We start from the raw sequence: 22375 nt of genomic DNA, 5'->3' as shown, positions 1-22375 counted from the left end.
AAAGAGATGTATATGCAAGTGAAAGGACAAAAGAACTGGTGGTGGATTTACTGCAGGCTTTGACACTCGCTCATCCAGGGAATGGACATTGAGATAGTAGATTCTCAGAAGTACCTGGGTGTTCACCTAGACCACAAATTGGAGAGGACAGACAACTCCACAACACTGTGCAGGAAAGGCCAGAACAGACTGTACCTGTTGAGGAGACTCAGGTTCTTTGGAATGCAACTTTTATCAACATCAGCCCTATTCTGTGGAGTGGTCTGCTGGGACAGCAACATCTCTACTGCAGACAGGAAGAGACTGGATAAAATCACCAGGTCATCTCCATCGTAGGGAAATCCCTCAACCCAAAACAGGTGGTTAGCTATCCTTGCTGCTGTGACGCTGAGAATTTCCCCACTGCGGGACTGATAAAGGTTTATCTTATCTTATTTGGTCATGTCCATGGATTCCAGACTTCAGGCAAGTCATTGACTGCAAAGGATTTTCATTCAAGTATTAAAAACAATGCTTGTATTTGTAATTTGTAATTAAACTGTTAGTGTGTCCCATCATTTGCGAGTCACCAAAAATGGGGGTAGGTGTATAAAAAAGGCTGTAATTCCAAAGTGGTTAATGCCACATTTTTGTCAAATGCTTTGAATTAAAGTTGAAAGTCTTCACTGTAATCATCCATCCATCCATCCATTTTCTATACCGCTTATCCGTCAGGGTCGCGGGGGAGCTGGAGCCTATCCCAGCTGACTACGGGCAAGAGGCGGGGTACACCCTGGACTGGTCGCCAGTCAATCGCAGGGCCAACACACAAAGACAGACAACCACACACTCTCACACTCACACCTAGGGGCAATTTAGAGAAGCCAATTTACCTAATGTGCATGTTTTTGGTATTGTGGGAGGAAGCCGGAGTACCCAGAGAAAACCCACGCAGGCACAGGGAGAACATGCGAACTCCACATAGAAGGGCCCAGACCGGGATTCGAACCTGGGACCCTCTGGCTATGAGGCGACAGTGCTAACCACTGCACCACCGTGCCGCCCCTCACTGTGTCCATTATACAGTCCCGATCAAAAGTTTAAGACCACTTGAAAAATTGCAAAAAAAAAATCATATTTTGTATGGTTGGATCTTAACAAGGTTCCAAGTAGAGCCTCAACATGCAACAAGAAGAATTGGGAGTGAGACAAAACATTTTTTTGAGCATGTAATTTATTGAAAACAACAGCTAAACTGAAACAGGCTGGTTTACAGCTGATCAAAAGTTTAAGACCACATGCCTTTAAAAGGCTAAATCTGTGCAAAAATGTGTATTCATTGTAATGACAGACTCAGCACCCGAGTGCATTCATTGCAATCTCGGGTGATTTCAACCATACTAACCTGGACAAAACACTCCCCACTTTCACTCAGTTTGTGAACTGTCCTACCAGAGAGGGAAGAACAATAGATCTGCTGTATGCTAATGCAAGGGATTGTTGCAGCTCTTCCCCCCTCCCCCCACTAGGCAGGTCAGATCACAACCTGATCCACCTCTCCCCCTGCTATGTGCCTCTCGTAAAGCGTCTGCCCGCAACTTCAAGGACTGTGAGGAGATGGACAGACGAGACCAATGAGACACTCCAGGGCTGTTTTGAGGTGACAGACTGGCAGGAACTCTGTGAGCCCCACGGCCAGGACATTGATGGGCTCACTGAGTGCATCACTGCCTACATAAACTTCTGTGTGGACACCATTGTCCCAACCACAACGGTAAAGTGTTACCCCAACAACAAGCCGTGGGTAACCAAGGACATCAAAGCCATCCTCAATGACAAGAAGAGGGCTTTCAGAGCAGGCAATAGGGAGGAGGTGAGAGCTATTCAGCGCACCCTGAGAATAAAAATCAGGGAGGCAAAGGAGAGGTACCGGAGGCAGCTGGAGTGGAAACTCCAGCAGAACAACACGAGAGAGGTGTGGAGTGGCACGAGGACCATCACAGGTTACGGGCCAAACAGCGGAGGAGTTGATGGCAGTGTGGAACGGGCGAATGAGCTGAATCAGTTTTTTAACAGATTCGACACAGGGACCCCAATTCACACTTCAAACAACTCCTCAGCAGTACGGTTGCAGCAACCAGCCACTCCAGCCTCTCTCCCTCCACCCACATTCCATCTGGATGGCCTCGCTCACACCTCGTCCCCAGAAGCCTGGGTGGACCACTCTCACCTGGGTACCACATGCACTCCTCCCCCACCCATCACCCCAACGATGACCTTCACAGCTGATCAGGTGAGAAGACAGCTGCAGAGACTCCGTGCAGGCAAAGCTGCAGGCCCAGATGGTGTGAGTCCCAGGGTCCTGAAAGCCTGTGCCCCCCAGCTAAGCGGAGTACTCCATCACGTCTTCAACCTGAGTCTGAGTCTCCAGAGGGTCCCCGTGGTGTGGAAGACGTCATGCCTCTGACTACAGGCCTGTGGCCCTGACGTCACACATCATGAAGACCCTGGAAAGACTCGTCCTGGAACAGCTCAGGCCCATGGTCCAACCACTTCAGGACCCCCTTCAGTTCGCCTACCAGCCCCGCCTTGGAGTGGACGATGCCATCATCTACCTGCTGAACAGAGTCTACACGCACCCGGACAAGCCGGCAAGCACTGTGAGAATCACGTTCTTCGATTTCTCGAGTGTGTTTGACACCATCAGGCCGGCTCTGCTGGCTGAGAAGCTGACAGCGATGCAGGTGGATGCCCCACTGGTGTCCTGGATCGCAGACTATCTGGCGGGCAGACCACAGTATGTACGCCTGAAGTGCTGCCTGTCAGATGAAGTGATCAGCAACACCGGGGCTCCACAGGGGACTGTCCTCTCTCCCTTCCTCTTCACAATCTACACCACAGACTTTATGCACTGCACAGAGTCTTGCCATCTTCAGAAATTTTCTGATGACTCCGCAGTGGTTGGGTGTATTACTGGGGGGGATGAGAGAGAGTACAGGACGGTAGTGGACAACTTTGTCACATGGAGCAGGAAAAACCACCTACAGCTCAATGTGACAAAGACCAAGGAACTGGTGGTGGACCTGAGGAGGACTAAGGCTCCAGTGACCCCTATCAACATAAAAGGGGACACTGTGGAGGTGGTGGAGGAGTACAAATACCTGGGGGTGTACTTAGACCACAAACTGGACTGGTGCAAGAACGTGGACATGGTCTACAGAAAGGGCCAGAGCCGCCTCTACTTTCTGAGGCGGCTGAGGTCCTTCAACATCTGCAGGACGATGCTGAGGATGTTCTACGAGTCGGTGGTGTCCAGTGCCATCACATATGCTGTTGCCTGCTGGGGCAGCTGCCTGAGGGTGAGGGACACTAACAGACTCAATAGAATCATCAAGAAGGCCAGCCATGTTGTGGGAGAGGAACTGGACTCTCTGACAGTGGTGTCTGAGAGGAGGATGTTGTCCAAAATAAGGACTATACTGGACTTTCCCTCTCACCTTCTCCACAATGTGCTGATCGGCTACAGGAGCTCGTTCAGCAACAGACTCTTACTGCCACGATGCACCACAGAGCGACACAGGAAATCATTCCTGCCTGTCGCCATCAAACTGTTAAACTATGCACTGTGATGGACACACTCACTTATATATACAATGTACATATTGGCTTTTTTTTTACACATGTACATACCTGTATTTTAAATTTTCTTAACAAATTGGAATACAGTTTTTGTAAATACCTGTACTTGAGATTTTAGATTTAGATTTTATCTTTATTGTTTATCCTATTTTTTATACTCTGCACTTTTCTCCTTTCTTGGTCGGGAATACTGCATGTGCAATGTCTGTAAAAACAAGAATTTCCCTCCAGGGATAAATAAAGGAATTCTGATTCTGATTCTGATTCTGATGTTCTGTCAGGTAGTGACACTGTCATGACCTGCTGATGGCAAAGGCAAAAAAACTTTCTGTTTTTGAACATGGTTGGGTTGTTGAACTGCATAAGCAGTGTACCATCGCTGCTGAGGTGGGAAGCAGTAAGACAGTCATTTATTTTTATTTATTTATTTATATAGCTTATACAATCAATATTGTCTCTAGATGCTTTATGGAGACCCAGAACCTGAACCCCCAAGCAGACAGTGCCAAGGAAAAACTCCCTTTTAACAGGAAGAAACCTTGAACAGGACCCGGCTTGCAAGGGAGAACTATCCTGCTGATAGTCAGCCGGGTGAAGGGGGGAAAGAAGAGGTAGACAGGACAGAGAGGATGAAAGAGAGAGAGAGGAACATACATGCAATAAACATCATAAATTACAAAGGACAGACATGACACATTGTTATAATTGGAATTCTGAAGACTATGTATTGTATGTATTTGTTTTTTAGCTGATATGTTGTTTAAGTTAGTTAGATTAGCACTACATAGAAGAACAGCATGGGCAGATGTTGATAGCAGACATTGGGTTTGCCAGAGGGCTGGATGCAGTTCAACATGTAGATCTGGATGGAGAGAGACCTGCAGAAAGATACAGAGAGAGAAAGACATATATATAAAATAAGAAATAAGATATAAAATAATGAATTATATGTTGATCTGATGAGGGGAGAGGAAGAAAAGGAGAGGAGGTGGGGGAATAGAGATGGTGGTGGTATTGGGGAGGTGAGGGAACTGCTCAGTGGATCATGTTTGTTTCCCCTGGCAACATAGACCTATAGCAGCATAGCTACGATAGAGATTAAAGATTAACAGTTAGTCAGACCTATTCTACCTGTGGCTGTCTGTCAAGAAGCAACTGTAACTATGCCTACCAGCCCTACACACTTTGTTTTCGGCTAACTATATGCTTTACTAAAGCTTTACTGCTGCATTCTGGATCAGCTGCAGGCCATTAATGGAGTAATTTGGACATCTTGATAATAGTGAGTTGCAGTAGTCCAGCCTAGAAGTAACAAAAGCATGGACAAGTTTTTCAGCATCACTCTGAGAGAGAACACTCCTAATCTTAGCAATATTTTACGGAGGTGAAAGAAGGTGGTCTTAGAGGTCTGTTTAATGTGATGGATAAATGACACGTCCTGATCGAAGATAACGTAGAGGCTTCTCGCAGTCGTACTGGGGGCCAAAGTAAAGTAATGTTAAAAAAAGTAAAGTAAAGCCAAAGTAAATTAAACAAAGAGAGAGAATATTGTCAGCTATTCTAGTTCTAAGATGTTTGGGGCCTAGAACAATGACCTTAGTTTTGTCTGAGTTTAATAATAGGAAATTGGAGGTCATCCAGTCCTTTATGTCCTTAAGACATGCCTGGAGTCTGGCTAACGGCTCTGTTTCTTCAGGCTTTAAGGATAAATACAGCTGAGTGTCATCAGCATAACAATGAAAGTTTATGCCATATTTCTGAATAATATTTCCTAGAGGGAGCATGTATATTAAATATATATATATATATATATATATATATGTATAAAAAATACATTCAAGATGGCGCTGTCCCAGATGGCAGCCCGCAGCCGAAGCTCTCGTTGTGTTTTTTAATCTTTATATATTGTTGGTTTATTCCTGCTCGGTTGTTTTCTCTGATTATTCACAACCATTCAGAAAAGTTGTGGCGATGGCTGGATTAAGTTTTATTACTCTTCTCCGCATTTTTCTGTTACTTTTACTACTCTTCGTAACAGAGAACGTTGCCAATAGCGGTGGGAGCATTGTTTACACCCACGAACAGCTGATTGCGCTGTGTAGGCCCGTGAGACAGACCTGTGGTCCTGCAGGAGTTACGGAGGAGACGCCGGGGTTGCAGGTCCGGAGTCAAACGGAGGGAGAGGAGGAGAAGACATAAACCAGCGGTCCCAGCGATCATAATGGGAAACGTGAGGTCTTTGGGGAATAAGATGAACGAACTGGCAGCGCTAGTGAAGACCCAGAGGGAATACCGTGAGTGTAGTATATTTTGCTTCAGCAAAACATGGCTGCACTCACACATCCCGGACAACAGCGTTGAGCTCCCAAGTTACAGTTTGATACGAGGTGACAGAGACTGTTCCAAGAGTCGGAAGAGGAAGGGTGGTGGGCTTGCACTTTATGTGAGTGAGAGGTGGTGCAATCGCACATGTGTGCGTGAAGGAGCGGATCTGCACCCCGGACATTGAACTGCTAGTGGTGGGAATGCCCCCGTATTATTTACAGAGAGAGTTCACATCCACCATTGTTATCGCTGTTTACTTCCCCCCGTCAGCTGATGCAGCAGTGGCCTGTGAAGTCGTCAGCTCCACCGCAGCCAAACTACAGACTGAACACCCGGATGGATTCATGGTTATTACAGGAGATTTTAATCATGCTTCATTGGACAAAACTTTAAATAGCTTTCACCAGTATGTCGACTGCCCCACCAGAGACAATAAGACACTGGATCTCCTGTATGCTAATGCCATGGATGCATATGACGCCACAGCCCTGCCCCCCTCGGCAGGTCAGACCACAACTTGGTCATGATGACTCCCAAGTATGTCCCTCTTGTGAAGAGGCAGCCCATGCACACCAGGACGGTGAGGAGGTGGACACAGGAGGCTGCTGAGGCACTGCAGGACTGCTTCGAGTCAACAGACTGGGATGTACTCTGTGAGCCGCATGGGGAGGATATTGATATGATGACTGACTGCATCACTCAGTACATCAAATTCTGTGAGGACACCACCATGCCAGCCCGGACCGTGCACTGCTACTCCAGTAATAAGCCCTGGATCACCAGTGACCTGAAGGCACTTCTGAACAAGAAGAAGAAGGCTTTCAGGTCTGGAGACAGAGAGGAACAGAGGAGGCAGACATCATGGAGCCTGGACAGAGCAAACCAGTTTAACCAGTTTTTTAACAGGTTTAGCTCACCTCCTGCCACCCCGTCGACACCCCCAGCCTCCCACACACCCACACTGTCCCAAATGGCTCGACCCAACCCCCGGCATTCTCCTGTACAGCACCCCTCTATCTGCCCCTCCTCTCTCTCCCCCAACTCCTCCTCCTACACAGAAGACATCATCATCAGCCCAACAGTGACTACAGGCCAGGTTAGGAGGCAGCTGGAAAAACTACATCAGCAGAATGCTGCAGGTCCTGATGGCATCACACCTAGGATCCAGAAGACCTGTGCCAGCCAACTGTCTCCTGTACTGGGACATCTGTACAACCTGAGCCAGAGTCAAGAGAAAGTCCCGACACTGTGGAAGACGTCCTGTCTGGTTCCAGTCCCCAAGAGGTCGAGGCCATCTGACCTGGCAGACTACAGACCAGTCGCCCTCACATCTCAGGTGATGAAGGTCCTGGAGAGACTGGTCTTAGCTCAGCTGAGGCCACAGGTGACGTTTCTTGACCCCTTGCAGTTTGCCTACCAGCCCCATTTAGGAGTCGACGATGCTGCAACAACTCCATTTGCATTTGGATGGTGGGGGTGGGGGTGGGGGGGGGGCACTGTGAGGATCACATTCTTCAATTTCTCCAATGCTTTCAACACCATTCAACCTCTGCTACTGGGTGAGAAGCTGCGGGTGATGGGTGTTGACGACGCAAGGATCTCCTGGATAAGATCATCAAGAAGGCTGGCTCTGTACTTGGTCTCAGGCTGGAGTCTTTTGATACAGTGGTGGAGAGGAGGACACTGAACAAACTGTTATCCACCATGGACAATGAACAGCACCCTCTCCACCACACAGTAGACAGACAGCGGAGCACCTTCTCCCACAGGCTGCTACAGCTCCGCTGTCGAACGGACAGATGCAGGAAATCTTTCCTGCCACAGAATTTTTAAAAACCATGACATTCCGGTCCATTTCAAACCAATGACTACTCTGAGACAGAAACTGGTCCAGCCCAAGGACAAAATTCCCAGGGATAAACAGAGCAACATCATATACGCAGTCCAGTGCAGTGAGGAATGCTCTGACCTTTACATTGGTGAAACAAAACAGCCACTCCACAGAAGAATGGCACAACACAGGAGAGCCACCTCCACAGGACAAGACTCAGCAGTCCACTTACACCTCAAGGAAAAGGGACATTCCTTTGATGGCAGCAATGTCCACATTCTCGACAGGGAGGACAGGTGGTACGAAAGAGGGGTCAAGGAAGCCATCTAAGTTAAGTTGGAAAAACCTTCACTTAACAGAGGTGGTGGACTTAGACATCATCTCTCTTGCACTTACAATGCTGTCCTCCCTTCCATTCCTAGGAAGTTTCACCCCAATTCACACGACAACCATCACAACAATAGGTCTTTAACTGGCCATACCCAAACTCATTAACATTCCCATAGCCACTAGCCAGTCGTTAGCCTCAGATAGCCTGTGAATATTCTCATTCATCCAGGTCATGGTTATCTCAAGGAAATTCAATCGGATGCAACTGGACTTAGTTATTTGTCTTTGAAGACGTTTCACCTCTCATCCAAGAGGCTTCATCAGTTCATGCTCGCTTGACTAGGCTGGGACTAGTCCAACTAGCTGGTGTGGAGATCCAGGTATTTAACCTCTGTGGAGGCATTCACATGGCCAGTGGTGTCATAGGCTCGTTTAGTCCCCCATTGTGCCAAACGACAGTCGTTGAGAGACAGTCTTTGGGGATGGTGAAGTTGGTTTCGACTTCGTTAATGCTCTATTGTGTTATAACGACAGTCGTTAGAGTCACATGGGGTCCTTTGTGTCTCCTGGGAAGGGATGAAAGGGCAGCATTGTAAATTGGAGATAGGTGGTATCGCAGACCTCCTCCTCTGTTGAGAGATGGTTTTTCTAATTTCACATAGATGGCTTCTTTGACTCCTCTTTCAAATCATCTATCCTCTCTGTCCAAGATGTGAACATTGTTGTCCTCAAAGGAGTGAGCTTTCTCCTTCAGGTGTAGGTAGACGGCAGAATCTAGGCCTGAGGAGTTGGGCCTCCTGTGCTGATACATGCGCTTGTGTAGTGGTTGTTTTGTCTCCCCAATGTAGAGGTCTTTGAATTCCTCATTGCATTGGACAGCATACACCAGATTGCTTTTCTGAGTGTGTGGTGTTCTGTCTTTGGGATGTACCAGTCTCTGTCTGAGCGTGTTGCTGGGTTTGAAATACACAGGGATACGGTGCTTGCTGAAGATCCGCCTGAGTTTTTCTGATACCCCAGATACATATGGGATGACTATGTTATTTCTTTTGTCCTGTTTTTCCTCCTCAACCACCTTGGTGGTGTTCTTCCTGGAACCAGCTGCAGTTTTCACAAAGGTCCAACTGGGATAACCACACGTTTTGAGGGCATCCCTCAGGTGTTTATGTTCTTTCCCTTGGGCCTCCGAGCTGGTGGGTACCTTATCAGCTCTGTGTTGCAGGGTTCTGATAACACCAAGTTTGTGTTCCAGAGGGTGGTGTGAGTCGAAAAGGAGATATTGGTCTGTGTGTGTGAGTTTCCTGTATACCCCAATGTGGAGGCTCCTGGCCTTTTCTATGTGGACGTCACAATCTAAGAAGGGCAAACTATTATCTTTGACATCTTCTCTGGTGAACTTGATGTTCCTGTCCACTGAGTTGATATGTTCAGTAAAGGCTTGCACTTCTTGCATTTTGATTTTGACCCACGTGTCATCCACATATCTGAACCAGTGGCTCGGTGTTGCTCCTTCAAAGGAGTTCAGGGCCTTGCGTTCCACTTCCTCCATGTATAAATTGGATAGCCAGTCGTCAGACAGGCTGTCCAACTACATAGACCAATCTGCAGGGCTATTTGATCCTTTGTTTAGTTAGTTTCCCTTAGTCACTCCCACTGAAGTGTATGTATTTGTTCCCCACCAGTCAGTTTTTTAGAACTGATGAAGCTGCTTGGATGAGCAGCGAAACGTCTTCAAGCCTGTCTTCACAAGTCCAGACGCCTTGCTTTAACTCTTTTGACTGTACAATAACAGCTAAACTCTGGTCATAACATACAGCCACTACGCACTTTATATGTTTTACTCACTCACTTTACATTCTACTGGCACCTTACACTCTACCTCTACTTTGTTTTGCACTACATTACACTGTTTACTGCTGTATATATACTTTTTTATATTGCCTTTTATATATATTTTATATATGCCGCTGTTTATTTTGTTTAACATTTTGTTTAGCCTGTTGTGTGTTGTGCTGCTGCACTGCAATTTTCCAGCCTGGGATCAATAAAGTATATCTATTTATCTATCTATAAGGTGAACAGGATCAGCCCAAGCGCTGAACCCTGTGGAACACCAAGTTTAACCCTTTAATGTTAAGAGGAACCATCATTAACGTGAACAAAGTGAAATCCATCTGATAAATATGATTTAAACCAGCCTAGCGCAGTCCCTGTGATCCTAGTCTCATGTTCTAATCTGTGTAATAAAATGCTGTGATCTACAGTGTCAAAAACAGCACTGAGATCCAGTAGAAGTATGAGAGTATGGAGACAAGCCCACGGTCTGATGCCATGAGGAGGTCATTTGTAAATTTAACCAGTGCTGTTTCTGTGCTGTGATGGACTCTGAAACCAGACCGAAACACTTCAAACAGACTGTCCCTGTGTAGGTGATCAGTTACCACTCTTTCAAGTATTTTAGAAACAAATGGGAGGTTGGATATCGGCCTAAGATGTCTGGGTCAAGTGAAGGCTTTTTAAGCAAAGGTCTGACAACAGCACTTAAACGCATGTGGTACATAACCTGTTGTTAAAGACAAGTTGATCTGATCTAAGAAGGAAACGCCAATCAAGGGAAAGACATCCTTGAGGAGCTTAGTTGGGATGGGGTCTAAGAGACATGTAGTTGGGTTAGATTTATTAATGAGGGTCAGCTCGGGGAGGTCTATGGGCAGGAAGCTGTCCAGAGATGGAATAGGACTAAAAGAGGTTTCTGGCAGTATATTGGCTATTCTGTGGAGATCTTTATTGATTTTTTCTCTAATGTTAGTGATTTAATTGGTGAAGAAACTCGTGAAATCTTCACTACTAAGAGCTGCAGGAATAGAAGGCTCAACAGAGCTGTGACTCTTTGTCAGCCTGGCTACAGTGTTAAAGAGAAAACATGGGTTGTTCTTGTTTTGCTCTATTAGTGATGAATAATAAGCTGTTCTGGCTTTACGAAGGGCCTTTTTATATGTCAATAGACTATCTTTCCAGGTCCTCTGGGATTCAACTGATTTGTAGGAGTACCACTTCCTCTCTATTCATCTTGATGTTTGCTTCAGTGTTCGTATATTTGAATTATACCAAGGAGCTAGCCTCCTATGATTTTTAACCTTCTTTCTCAGTGGGTCAACCATATCTAAAACTGTGTGTAACGCGGCTACAGTGTTGTTGCCAAGGCAATCAATTTCTGCAGGAATAATATAGCTCTGTTGTACTGGTACATGGTGCTGAAGGGAGCTGTGATGGGATTGTATCCCTAAATCTGTCTGCAGTATTCTCAGAGAGGCATCTGGTATAGTAGACCTTTTTGTTGTGTGCTGTAAAGTCTGTTAGAGTTAACTCAAAAGTTAGAAGTGAATGGTCTGAAAGGAGAGGGTTTTGAGGGACAACTAACAGGTTCTTAGTGTCTAGGCCGTAGATGAGAACCAGATTGAGGGTGTGATTATGACAGTGTGTTGGTTCATTTACTGTCTGAAGGAAACCTATATGAACCTATTTAACCCATATGAATGTTAAAGTCACCCACTATAATGACTTTATCTGTACTCAGCACTAAAAAGTCTGAAAACTCAGACAGGAACTCTGAGTAAGCAGCAGCAGGTGGGCGATACACAACAACTAATAAAACTGGCTTTTCTGACTTCCAGTTTTGGTGAGACAGGCTGAGAGTGAGACTCTCAAATGAGCTATAGATGGATTTAGGTTTGGGGTTAATTTGAAGACTGGAGTGGTAGATTGCTGCCACTCCTCCTCGGCCTGTGCCTTAGGAACATAATAGTTAATATAACCAGATGGAGTTTAAACTAACATACTCTTCATCCCATAACCAAGTCTCAGTGAGGGAGAATATATCAGACTGATGATCAATAATTAGATCACTGACTAGGAGGGATTTAGAGTGGAGTGATTATATATTTAATAATCCACATCTGAATGTCCTATTTTTTGGTTCTAAATAATTGCAAGTTTGTATTTTTAAGAGGTTATTTTGATTAACAGTTCTTACATTTTGTGCTAGTTGGACTATGGGAGGACGAGGCACTGACACTATTTCTATGCGATTGTTAAACGTAGTATTACTGTGTGCATTTACATTTTTATTTATTCTACTTTTAATGGAGGGCAGCAGTCCTACAGAAGCAGCAGAGAAATGTGTAAGGCAGTGACTCTGCCTCCTGGCCTCGACCCTGGGTTGTCAGGAGGTTGGTTGTCTAATAAACTTGGCTATATTGGTAGAAATAAGAGCCGCACCACCCCAGGTGGGATGAATGCCGTCTCTGCTAATAAGGCCAGGTTTTCCCCAGAAAGTATAGATATCCAGTTACCTATAAAGGCCACATTGTTTTCTGGACACCACCGTGACAGCCAGTGATGGAGCGATGACATGCGGCTGAACATGTCATCACTGGTCAGATTCGGGAGGAGACCAGACAACGCTGCAGAGTCCGACATAGTTTATGCCAAATTACACACCGACTCCATGTTAACTTTGGTGACCTCCGACTGGCGTAGTCGGGTGTCATTAGCACCGACGTGAATTATAATCTTACTGTATTTACTCTTATCTCTCGCCAGCAGCTTTAAATTGAATTTCTTAAATGATCCTGAGGATTATGGAACAAAAAGTCAAGTGGAAGACCCAAAAAAGTTCACCAGAGGATCTATTTGGCTGTCCGTCAAGACACTGGACAATCCTCGACCCAAATTAAGGCCGTTACTGGAGCCGACTGCAGCCCCATAACCATCAGACAGCATCTGAGACTGTAGGGCTTTAAAAACAAAAAACGTCTTCAAATGTCTCATCTCCTTGAACGCCACAGAACTGACCGTTTGGACTTTGCGAGGGAGCACCAAATGGGACCCAATGGTTGAAGAAAGTTTTATTCTCTGATGAAAAAATATTTATCCTTGAGGATCCTGATGGTTTCCAACGTTACAGGCACGACAAGCAGATCCCACCTGAGATGTTTTCTATGCGCCACAGTGGAGAGGGTGCCATAATGATCTGGGGTGATTTTCCTTCAGTGGAACAATGGAGCTTCAGGAGGTGCAGGGGCGTCAAACGGCCACTGACTATGTCCGGATGTTGCAGAGAGCATCCCTCATGACTGAGGGCCCTCTTCTGTGTGGTAACGACTGGGTTTTTCAACAGGACAACACTACAGTACACAATGCCCGCAGGACAAGGGGCTTCTTCTAGGAGAATAACATCACTCTTTTGGACCATCCTGCAGGGATGGATGGCATGGGAAGTTTACAAAAAGGGACAACAGTTTCAGACAGTAGATGCCCTTCGTGCGGCTGTCTTCACCACTTGGAGAAATGTTCCCACTCACCTCATGGAAACGCTTCCATCAAGCATACTGCAATGAATTTTTGAAGTGATCATCAATAACGGAGCTACTCATTACTGAGTTCATGTTTGGAACTTTGATTTCTGTTTTGGGGGTTTTACGGGTATGGTCCTAAACTTTTGATTGGCTGAAAAACTGCCTGTTTCAGTTAAAGTGTTGTTTTCAATAAATTGCATGCTCAACAAATATTTTATCTGACTCCCATTTCTTCTTGTTGCATATTGAAGCTCTACTTGGAACCTTGTTAAGATCCAACCATGCAAAATAAAACTTTTTTTATGTGTACATAGCTGTATAAGAATTTGAGCAGAACATTCTGAATATGTTGATTCTTTCTTCTAAAGATAAATAGAAAATTCCAACATTTCAAATCATGTTTCAGTCAAGATGGCAATAGGGGGGAAATGTACTTTAAAGGAATGTGTGACCCAAATTCATACCAAGTACCAGTACCGAAATTTGCTTATTACTTATTTTAAGGATGGGTGTATTAGATGCAGTCACCTTAGCTGCTGTATTCAGTTGCATTATTGTGAATTAATGCATCTCTCAATATTCTGCTGATGTCTTCTAATAGGTTAAGTGTTTTTGGTAAGCTGGTTAAGGGGTCAGATAGGTATAGTCATCAAGTAAGTCATCAATTTCATTTCAGTTTCAATGGATTTATATAGCGCCAAATGACAACAGAAGGTATTCTTTCCTCCTGTTTTCCAAGTAGAGCGGGTCTACATCATAGTTTTTAATAACATCCTTAGTATACAGAGACTCAAGACTCCCTGATAAGCAAGCGCTCTGTGACAGTGGTTAGAAAAACTGCCTTGTAGTAGTCAGAAATCTCTGAGCAGATCCTGGCTCTAGTTGGCTCCATCTGCCTAGACTGACTGGATTGAGAGTGAGATTTTGGTTGATTTATCAAAACAACTTGCACAAAATTTTGTAACAGTAACTTGAAAAATTCAGTCATTCAGTCATAAAAGCCAATGTACAACAGGACAAGAGTACGTTTAATGTCATTCAAAAAATGAGCTCATCAATAATGCAAGTTACATCTGAATACACTGCTGATAGATAAACCCGCTTTTATAGGTGACCGGCTTGGCCTGCCCTGAAATAAAAGTTTAACTTTTGCGATTTAACTGCTCTTTTCTTGTACCCTGCTCCAAGAATGAATCAGTTTTCATTAAAACCTCTAAAATCAACTTTAAAACTTAAAATAAAAGCATTGTGTCATCACATCACACTCACATTTCTTTTGTAGCTGTTCTAGCAGGTCAGCAGGCAGGTCCACACAGACCGTCTTGTGCCATAGTCCAGGTTGTTGATGATCAGGACTCTTCCTCTGTAGGACATATGTGGCAGCAGCCACCTCCATTTCTCTAGCCTCTTTCTTGCCAGAAGACTCTTTTTGTTAAAGCCAATTGCCATTTATTTAACCTTTGCAGATGATATCAAACTAAAATTCCTAATTACTTTCTCCAATGAAGTGATTTCTTTTTGATTTTTTTAACCATAGCGATATCATCTGTGTAGGCTGGACTTACAAAGTTTCATCCACAATGAGGTAAGAGCAAACCTTCAATGGAGAACCATTTTACATTACAAGAGTTCAATCATTTTACATTACAAGATTGCATATACAGTTGTGTTCATAATAATAGCAGTCCAACATCACTAAGCAGATCAGTCACTGACCCAACAGGCATGACATGTATGCTGCTGATTCTGTGTCATGGAATCATTAATTGAAAGGGACGTGTTTAAAATAATAGCAGTGTGGAGTTAGTGAGGTCATTCATTCTGTGAAAAAACAGGTGTCAAACAGGTGGCCCTTATTTAAAGACGAAGGCAGCAAATGTTCATGCTGGTTATAGTGCATTTCTCTCTGAAATTTGAGTAAAATGGGTTGTTCCAGACATTGTTCAGAAGAACAGCGAACACTGATTAAAAAGTTGATTAGAGAGGGGGAACCACATAAATAAGTGCAGAAAATGATATGCTGCTCAGCTAAAATGATCTCAGATGCTTTAGAATGGCAACCAAAACCAGAAAGACGTGGAAGAAAATGGAAAACTACCATTCGAATAGATCGCAGAATAGCTAAAATGACAAAGACTCAGCCAATGATCAGGGAGATCAAAGAAGGTCTAAAGTACTGTAACAATTAGAAGACCCCTACGTGAAGCCAAGCTATTGGCACAAAGTCTCCGCAAAGTCCCATTGTTGCAAAAACGACGTGCTGAAGAGGTTACAATTTGCCAAAGAACACACTGACTAGTCTAAAGAGAAATGGCACAACATTTTGTGGACTGGGTCTAGGAGCCGCAGACAGTTTGTCACACGACCCCCAAACACTGGCCCACAAACTCAAACTGCAGTACACTGTGAAGACAGTGAAGCATGGTGGTGCAAGCATCGTGATATAGGGATGTTTCTCATAATATGATGTCGGGTTTATTTATTGCATACCAGGGATCATGGGTCAGTTTGAATACACAAAAATACTTGAAGAGGTCATGTTGCCTTATGCTGAAGAGGAAATGCCCTTGAAATGGGTATTTCAACAAGACGAGGCCCCCAAACACACCAGTAATAGAATAGAATATGCAGTGTTCCCAGTGCATTTGCATGTAATAAAAGCTATTAAAAGGATTTTGAACTTTGCTCACTTTTTTAAACACGCTGCTATTAATTTGAACACAACTGTAACATACTAGACAGAGTAGAGCCTTGCCTTATTCCCCTCTCTACTTTGAGAAAAGAAAAGAATAGTATTTTAAGACTGTACACAAGTCCTTCATTGATTTTCTTTACACTCTGAATGTTCTGGTACATAACCTTGCTCATAGCACTGAGACAGGGGCTGAGATCAAAACTCTCCAACACCTTCAAGAGATAATAGTGCTCAACCCAGTCAAATTTTTTTTCTTGGTCAGAGATATGAGTCCAAGGTTTAAGTCCAGTGAACCCAAGATGTCCAGAATATCTCAAAATAATGACACACTGTCGTGAAAGGCACATCTGGTCCCACTGGACGATCTGCTCCGTGACGTCTCTCAGTTTGATAGCCAGCTCCTTAGAGAAGATCTTATGCAGACCAAAGACACAGCACACCAGTTCTTAATCTCCTGGAGATCTAAAGTTGTGACTGTAATCTTGCCGCTGAGAGGCAAGGACTCCTCTGTGAGGCTTTTATTAAAAACAGTCAACAAATCTTCTCCCATCCTTGTCCAGAAAGGCTTGTAGAATTCCACAGGCAGTACATCGGTTCCAGGCATTTTCTCCCAAACATGCTCTTTTGAGGAATTGACAGTTCTTGTAGATAGAGAGGTTTTCGCAGGAGCACGTTTCACTCCTCAGAAACATGGGAGATCATCACCAAAGGAGTTGAACAGGTATTTACTGCCCCTGTAGTAACAGCTGTAGAGTGCAGAAAAAAACTCCACAGTTTCCCTTCCAATGTCCCCAGGCTAACTCAGCAGGTGCCCAGTGGTGCATCAAAGACCGTGGATCTGCCTGTTCTTTTCTCGAGGCCAGAGAAGAACTTAGCATCCATCTGGGAGAGGTGACGAGGGTCATTAAGGGGTCTGATGGGCTGTTAACCCCCCCCAGGTTGTTGACTGAGTTGTTGTGGCCACCTGAGTCGTTATGGTAAAATTAGAATGGGATTGAACTATGAATCTCCTGTGCAGAGAAGCCAGGGGGACCCTGTAAGTGGGGGACAGGTTGTGGCAGAATCCACCTCCTCTGTTGAGTGAAGGCTCTTCCAGGTTAACAAAAATGGCTTCTTTTACTACTCTCTCAAACCATCTGCCTTCACTGGCTAGAATATGAACCTTGTCACCTTCAAAGGAGTGTCCCTTGGCTTCGAGGTGCAGATGGACTGCTGAGTTTCTCTGATACTCCTGCAGTGTAAGGAGCAGTGATCTTCTTCCTCCTGTTCCTCCTTGTCCTCCTTCTCTGTGTCCTTCTCTGTTGCCTTTCATGAAGACCCAGTTTGGATAACCACAAGTTTTAAGTGCTTTCTTAAGGATTTTTAATAAATATCAGATCCTGGTACATTACAAACAACAACAATATTAATATAGCTAATGTATAACTACAGGGCTCTTACCTGATCTGGCACAACAGTCTTAAATCATACAGAAAGGCCCTACAGAAGACCAATGCAGCATATTACTCAGCATTAATTGAAGAAAATTAGAACCACCCCAGGTTTCTCTTCAGCACAGAGTCGTGGCGCTATTTAGCCTTGTATTCCTCAGTAGTAAGGATTTTATGACCTTTTTTAATGATAAATTTTAATTTTACTCATTAGAGTAAATCACCTCCTCCTACTCCTGACCTCCTGACCTACCTTCCCCCTCTCTGTAAATTCCTTGCGATACAGTCGCTAATAAGCTACACAACTTTCTACATAATAGGAGTTGATTTTAGAGCTCATCACAACACAGAGACAGCACTGGTCAAAGTCACAAATGACCTTCTACTTGCATCAGACAAGGGTCCTGTCTCTGTTCATGTATTGTTAGACCTCAGCGCTGCATTTCTTACTGTTATATTTTATTACACAGACTGGAACACGTAATAGCATTACCATTAAGCTGGTTTCAGTATTATTTATCAGATCCAACTAAGTTCATTCATGTTAATGATGAATCTTCTGTGCTTGGACTAATATTATTCTGCTTACATATGCTCCCCATTGGTTATTTTTTTTCCCCCCAATATTTTTTATTGGTTTTTAAATTTGCAATACAAAACACACATAAACAGTTAGACCCACAACAGGTCTCAATTAATCCATTCACTCACACACACACACATACCATAAACTTGTATAGAAAATAAAATAAATAAAGCAAATATGAATGCACCTAATTTCTAGATGCTATTATGCTCATATATGGTTCCCAGAGATGAACAAACTCCTGTTGTTTGCCTTTGGCAATGTAGGTTAACCTTTCTAGGCCGATACATTCTGAGAGTTCCTTTATCCATTGTTGTATAGAAGGAGGTTCTATATTTTTCCAACATAATGCAATCGCTCTCCTGGCATGTAATAATCCCAAGTCCAACAACTTAGTCTGTTTCTGGGTTTGTATGAAGTCTTCGGGATAAACTCCCATTACACAAAGTTTAGCACAAAGAGGAATCTTGAAATTAAACACCTGTGACAGACAAATGATCACTTGACTCCAAAACTTTTGAATCTTTGGACATTCCCACAGACAATGAATGAGGGTACCTGTATCATTCTGACATTTAGTACACACATCTGGAGTACTGCTAGACATATGATGTAGTTTAACAGGGGTTATGTAGGTTTTGGTCAGCCATTTATATTGCAGTAAACTGAGCTGTGTATTTATTGTTTGTTTTTGGGCCCTCAGACAAGCCTCATTCCAATCCACCTCAGCTATTTCTTCATATATATCCCTCCTCCATGCGTTTAACTTATCCACTGCCGAATCTTCAGAGTTAGACAATAAAACATTATAATATTTCGACAGTAGACCTTTTCCATCTTGCTGTTTAAGTGAAATTTCTTCTATTGCTGTTAACAATGGAATATGCGTAGCCTGTCTGGAGTTAGATGTTATGTAACTCTGAAGCTGTAAACAATTAAAGAAGTGTTTTTGTGTAAGTTTATATTTTTCACACAGCTCACAGAAGGTTAGCAATACTCCGTCTGCGTATAAATCCTTGACTGATTGGATGCCGTTATTTTTCATATTTTAAACCCTCTATCTTTTGTGCCTGGAATAAACTGTTCATTTCCCCAAGTGGGAGTAAAACGGGAGAGTTTTATAGGGTCCCCTAAAAGTTTGTGTGCACTGTGCCACACTGTTACAGTATTTCTTAGGAAGGGATTTTTTATACCTTTTTTTAGTGTTTTAACATCTGAAGAATACAAATAGTTGTATAATGCTAGTTCTGGAAAGGACTCTTGTTCGATGGTCACCCAGGCTGGTGGGGAAGTTGTATAAAAGTAATGTGAAGCGGATGCTAGCTGGGCAGCCATATAATACCATCTAAAATTTGGAAACTGGAGGCCTCCTCTTTCATAGGGTTGGTATAGTAACCTCAGATGGAGTCTTGCTTGTCAGATTATCCGCAGTTGATTTAATACTAAGGATGGCTCTATCAGCTTACAATTTCTTTATTCTCCAAGCCAACAATTTACTTGCTTTTTCTCCTTGATCATAATAAGCTTGTTTAGTCCACATTAAACTTTTTGCCACTTGTCAGTTGTCAATTTGTCATATTTAGCTCTCATGACAGTCAGATCCTGCAGTTTTTCAGGGTTATTGCTATTATAAAATTCACTCTCTAAGGCCTTAATTTGTTGTTCCAATGACATTATTTCTAAATTGTATGTTTTGTTTCGACTGCTGGAATAGCTGATTATCTCTCCCCATATGTAAGTTTTAAAAGCTTCCCATCTAATGCTGGCTGTGGTTTCTCCTTTATTTAGTTCAAAATACATGTCTATGCGGTTTTCTACAAATTTAACAAAGACTGGGTCTTTTAGCAAAAATGTTTGTAGCCTCCATCTTTGTGGACCGTGTTCAGTGTTACCCAGCTGCATTTCAAGAAAGACTGGAGCATGATCACTGATTACAATGCCATTGTATCCACATTTTATAACATGAGGTTATAATTCCATAGAAACTAAGAAGTAGTCAATACACGAATGACTTTTATATGTGCTTGAATAACACAAGTATTGCCTATTTGTTGGGGTTTTACTCCTCCAAATATCAATGACTCTTAGATCTTGTATATAGTTCTGTAATAGTTTTCTGGTTTTTTGATGGGTTTTGTCGTTTTGAGTAGATCTATCTAGGACTGGATCAACTCCTCTGGCATGGCTGGTAAAGGAAGCATCAAATACCTGACCTGTCCATCTTTTAGTCAGTAACTGTATGTCTGATTTAGTCAAGTGTGATTCTTGTATGTAAATTATCTTGGATTTTAGACATTTTATTCTGTTTAATATTTGTTTAACTTTGGCCATCCTTCTTATTCCCCTGTTCCAGCTTGTAATAGTAATGTTTAGACAACTTTCCTGATTAATCCTCTGCATGCTGTACTCTTAGGTTGATCAACCCATTTATGAACAGTAACCATGAAAATAACCTTATTACAATGATAATGCAAGTTTCCGCACTAATTCACCCACTCACACCTATTGAACACAGAACACAAACATGAACCTATGTTAAACAAACCCCCATAGAACATTTGCATTCAATCCTGTGAAATGCACATCCCTCCCCTGTAGTCTCGCTTCTGAGGACGCTGATCCACAATGTTGAGGAGCAGCTAGTCGCTATGACCAATATTACCCTAGGCCCCGATTGACCGTACTATTTAAAGAGTGTAACGTCTAACCCTTAAAAAGATTAATTAGGATGTCTTTCAAAACTGCCAACAAGTCTGTAGTTTGCTCAAATGGAACATGAATGTTTTAAAGACAAAACACTGTCTATAAATGAACATTCAGACCACACTATTTAGAACCTGCACCCCTTACTGGATTTCACCTGTAATTGATGTAATGTTTATGTGCAGTTCTTCAGAGTGACACGTCTGTCACTGCTGTCTGATGAATATGTTCATTCTCACTCACTCATCATTGTCTCCTGTCGTCATTTGTGGAAGGCTTCTACTTCCTGGGGTGTAGTAAACAGGTGGATCTTGCCGCCGTGTAGGACTCTGAGCCTGCAGGGATTGTACTGGAACCCACGGAAAGCATTGATGTCAACGAAGCGCTTTATGACCGGGTGGAATCCCCACCGGATACGGACCGTTTCCGCTGAAAGGTCGCGTGTCACCGTAATCTTGAGCCCGTCGTGTATGATTTCCTTTTTTCTCGCTTCCCAGTAGACAATCTCCTTTTCTTGAAAGTTTAGGAAGCGGACCAGGACAGCTCTGCCTCCCCGCCGGGAGCGTACGGTGAATCCGCTCCAGTGTAATTGTTTTAGCGCCAGTCTTGCATCCACGAGTGAAAATGTCACATTGTTTTCCAGCTGTGGGCCTTGACGTATCCATACCGTATGACTTTCGGAAGATGATGGCAGTTATCTTATAAAAAGGATATTGCACGGTGTCTGAGCTATTCAACTAAGCAGCCATCTTGCGCGCCCCCACTGGTCACTCCCCATTGGTGATTTTATTAAGAAACACTCAATACAATTAATACCAATCAATGCTCAATGCCTTGAATTTCCCTCGGGATCAATAAAGTATCTATCTATCTATCTATCTACATTTTCACCATTGCACAGATGACACACAGTTATATTTATCAGTGAAACCAGATGAAGCCAATCAGCTAACCAAGGTTCAGACATGTCTTAAAGAAATAAATGTATTTAGTTGTAGTTATTGTGCTGGGCCTAAACATCTTTGAAACGAATTATCTAGTAATATATGTACCCTGGATGGCATTACCTTGTTGTCCATCCCCACCGTAAGAAATCTGGGAGTTACTTTTGATCAAGATATGTCCTTTAAATCATGCATAGCTCAGATTTCAAGGATTGCCTTTTTTCATCTTTGCAACATTGCAAAAATATACATATACATCATACATCATGTGTCAAAAAGATACAGAAAAAACTAGTCCATGCATTTATTATTTCCAGGCTGGACTATTGCAACTCCTTGTTATCAGGCTGCCCCAATAAGTCCTTAACCTTCCTCTGGTGTTAGGGTCGGCACCGACCCGTTTTTAGGTTTTAAATGCATAAAAGTACTACATAAATTTGTTGATTGCATCAAGGCTTTTTGACTTTGTCAGGAATCTCTATTTAAACAAAATAAAATAAATTTTTTTTTTTTTACTAAATTATAAAATGCTCTGGTGAAAATTATGACCTTTGTG

The 22375-nt window shown here is 43.2% G+C and overlaps 1 protein-coding gene across 14 annotated transcripts in view; it reads left to right on the top strand.

The window, feature by feature from the left end:
• The window catches only part of lrch1 (leucine-rich repeats and calponin homology (CH) domain containing 1), a 195448-nt gene that overhangs the window by 111323 nt on the left and 61750 nt on the right, over positions 1 to 22375 (top strand). The gene's annotated exons all lie outside the window — the stretch shown is intronic.

The sequence above is a fragment of the Scatophagus argus genome, chromosome 11, assembly GCF_020382885.2.
Source record: "Scatophagus argus isolate fScaArg1 chromosome 11, fScaArg1.pri, whole genome shotgun sequence".
Lineage (NCBI taxonomy): Eukaryota > Metazoa > Chordata > Actinopteri > Scatophagidae > Scatophagus > Scatophagus argus.
Note: the sequence above shows the minus strand (reverse complement) of the source record. Positions and strands in the feature narration are given on the sequence as shown.